Source organism: Octodon degus, unplaced genomic scaffold (genome assembly GCF_000260255.1).
Source record: "Octodon degus isolate 3935 unplaced genomic scaffold, OctDeg1.0 scaffold00143, whole genome shotgun sequence".
Classification (NCBI taxonomy): domain Eukaryota; kingdom Metazoa; phylum Chordata; class Mammalia; order Rodentia; family Octodontidae; genus Octodon; species Octodon degus.
In genome coordinates this window covers 623,444-627,363 of record NW_004524719.1, presented here as the reverse complement: position 1 = coordinate 627,363, position 3,920 = coordinate 623,444, and positions in this window count along the sequence as shown.

The following is a 3,920-nucleotide window of genomic DNA, read 5'->3' as shown; positions in this document are numbered from 1 at the left end:
GTATATAACCTGAATTAAGATTGATACTGTTTTGTAGAAATCTTTAAAGACCTTTTAAATGGGTTCATTTGATATATGTTAAGTAGTCCTGCATAACTACCGTTTTGAGAGCTCATTATTCTTTATCCAGGACTATACAGCAATTTCTCTTGCCTTCTGGATTATGTTCTTTGTTATTTTCTATATGCTATGTCTGGAGGTATTAGAACATTTTGAGTTTGTATAACTGGAAAATATTTTACTTTTAGTTTTCAAAGTTATGTTTGCTTAGCATAAAATTCAATGAGGACAAATAATTTTTTTTAGTCCTTTGAATTAATTACTCTAGTTTCTTATACACTTGCTCTTTTTTTTTCCTAATGTGGAATAACATACTGTTTAATTTTGTTCTTTCATAACTAATATTTTTATGTATATGCCTTAGTAATTTTTTTTCTTTACAATTAGATTTGGACAATTTCATTTTTGTGTATGTTGGTATGATTTTATTTAAATTTCTTGTGCAAAATGTTCATTTTTCTTGGAAATATGGTACTATAATTTCAATTAAATTCAGAAATTTTTAATCTTTAAATATTTATTGCCTGCCCCTTTCTACTTTGAGAATTCTAATTGTATGAATATAAGTTTCTTCATTTTGGCATAGAGTGAACTATTTTATGACTGTAAATCCTTTCTTCTTCATTTTCATTTTGGACAATTTTTATTGTTATATTCACTTAAGCTTGTAAATAATTCATTTACAATGTACAATCTATTATTAATCTCATGTTATGTATTCATTTAAGAAATATTTCTCTAAAATTCACTCTGTCTACATCTTATATCTTTCACATTTCAATATTTGTCTACAATTTTTAATATGCTATATAATTGTTGATTTTCAATAAAGTTATTGAGGAAAGAAAGAAAATGTTTTTCAGCAGAACTGGCAATTGTCAGAAGTTGGTGACGAGCCTTTTACAGCTCAGCTTGTTAATATGGCCTTACTTTTCATACCTCATGGTTATACTTTTCTGTTGGATGGTTAAGACCAAGTTAAAGCAAGACCTATATAATTACAAATGTAACTTTTGTATCTGACAAGGTCAATCACATCACCTCAGGATTTACCCTGGAACCATATACAGCAGCTTGTAGATCCTTTGTCAGTGTCAGCCATGTGGATGAGTCACAGCCACTGCTTGACCAATTTGCTCTCTGTGAAAGCCTGGGAGAAATTTTTTCTCTCTAGGTAACTCTCCTTCAGCACACTCTACATCATTGATCACTTTCCTCTGTGGCCCCATAATCTCCCTGAACAGAAAATTTGGGTAACCCACTACTACTATGGACTATTGGACTATATTGGGTTATTTTGCTGAGTTCAACCACCTACAACATTTGAACTGGTATCAATTATGAAAAAGTCCTTTAAAGACTTCTCCAAATACGGCTTTTCTAACAACAATGGAACACCTATCTCTGACAAAACAAAACAAAAAAAAGAGGGATATAAATGAAAGACCATTTTGTAGTGAAAAAATATTTACATATACATACAAAACAGTTAGGATAGATACACAGCTACTTTCTCTTAGTTCAATGAGAAGAAAGATTTGTACTAACAGTGTTTATACAGGATGTCATGTCTGCATCTTGTACTCTGAATAACTACTACAAAGACAACAATATGCAATGTATTAATTATTGTAACTGTTCTGCTAAAACAATAAAAGTGTATATATCTTTTTAAAAAAATATTGGAACTGAAGATCAAAATGAAATTAAAAGTGTCTGTGTCTGTGCCGTAAATTTGTGAGAATTAAGGCAGAAGGGGGTGCTGGTAACTGTGAATAAGGCCTAGGAGCTAACTTCAGCTATAGACACAGGCAGGTGGAATTTGTAGAAGCAGACATTGGAAGCATTTCTCAGGAAAAAAGACATTGTGAAGGGAATTGCAAAGCTAGGGCAAAAATCACCTTAAGCAGAGCAAGCTCTTGCACATGCAGGAGGCAGCCCAAAGCACTGCAGAGCTGCAGAGAAACTACAGCACACGCAAGGAGCACACTGCGGCTTGGGCAAGTGGGGAGGATGGATGCGGAAGAATCTCCTACGTAGCAAATCAGGATCTATTGAAGAATTTTACCACTTAGAAAAACAAGCCACTACTTAGCCGTGTTTCTTTTTTAAGGGGACTTTCAGGTGTATTTATCCTTGATTTGATCCACATTTTAAATTACAGTCATGTTCTAACATATTGGTGTTCTGGTCATTGATAGACCACATGAACAGCAGTGGCCCTGTAAGGTTAAAAATTCCTTTTACCTTTTGATGTCATGGCTCCCACAGTGCTGGATCAACACATTGCTCAGGTGTTTGTGGTGATTTGGAGTTGCCAGTCTTTTAAAAGTATAATATACAAGAGAACCTCTGCTGTAACATCTGGTAACTCAGTGGTGCCCCAAATTTTATCAAGGAAATTACAAGAGCATAGAGGAAAGTGATCTACAATGTAGAGTGTGCCTAAGGAGAGTCACCTAGAGAGAAAAAAATCCCTCAGGCTTTCACAGAGAACAAAATTGATCAAGCAAGGGCAGTGTCTCATCTAGTTGGCTGACACTGACAAAAGATCTACAAGCTGCTGTACATGGTTCCAGGGTAAATCCTGAGGGAATTTTACTGACCTTCTCACATAGCAAAAGTTACATTCTTAGTTGTATAGGTCTTGCTTTAACTTGGTCTTAACCATCCAACAGCAAAAAGTAAACACAAGGTATTTTTCAAAAGCTATATTAATATGCTGAGCTATAAAAAGCTCAAGTCAAGAACTTCTGACAATTGCCAGGTGTCCTGACACCTCACTACTATTATGGACTATTGTTCTATATTAGGTTATTTTACTGAGTTCAGGTACCTACAGTCTTTGGTCTGGCATCAAGTATGAAAAGGTCTTTTGAAGACTTCTCCAAATACAACTTCTCTAAGTGCAATGAAACATACATCTCTGACAAAACACAAAATGAAAAAGGTGGATATGTTGGGAGCCATGGAAGCTAGGAAGTGAATCAAATGTGTGTAGGTGGGACTAAACCTCAGTAAACAAGTAAACAAGCTACCTCAGTCCTGAGAATAACATTCTGTCTGGTTAAAGTCAGCTAATAGTCACTAGGAAACCTTCTGTCACATGTTACTAACTTTGGAAAAGTAGAAATAAACTACCACTTTGTAAAAAAAATACATATATATATATATATATATATATATGAAATTGTTAGAATAGATATGCAGCTACTTTCTCTTAGCTCATTGAGAAGAAAGGTTTGTAGTAATATTGTTTAGACCAGACATCATGTCTACATTATGCACTCTGAATAACTAGTGTGAAGACAACAGTATGCAATGTATTAATTATTGCCACTCTCCTACTAACCTATTTTGAAACTCTTTTATTGCTATTTTATCTTTTTTCTCATTAAAATGAATTTTAAAAATAAATAAAAGTATAATGCACATAATTACACACTGCACATAAGATTTGCTGATGTTGAACTAATACCATATGTTGCTGGCTTTTTTGCTATATTACACTTCTATGATTATTTTGGATAGTACCCCACTGTTGAGAAGTAGGTAAATCTAAAGCACGCCCGGGGGTTGTTCAGGAGTAATTCCAGAAGAACCACCATCTTCACAAGCGAAGATGGTTCTGTACATGTTAATACCTCTGAGCCTGATGTTGCGCTTTTACCTTAATTTCATCACAATTTTAAATAAAAAAGGTTTAAGAAGATAAAAGATTATAGATTAAAGATATAAAGAAAAAATATTGTATACCCATAAAATGTTTTGTCTTAAATGTTGTAAGAGTCAGTTTTAAGACTATAAAATAAAATAGAATGTTTCATTTATCATTGAAGAAAGAAAAATAATTTTTATTA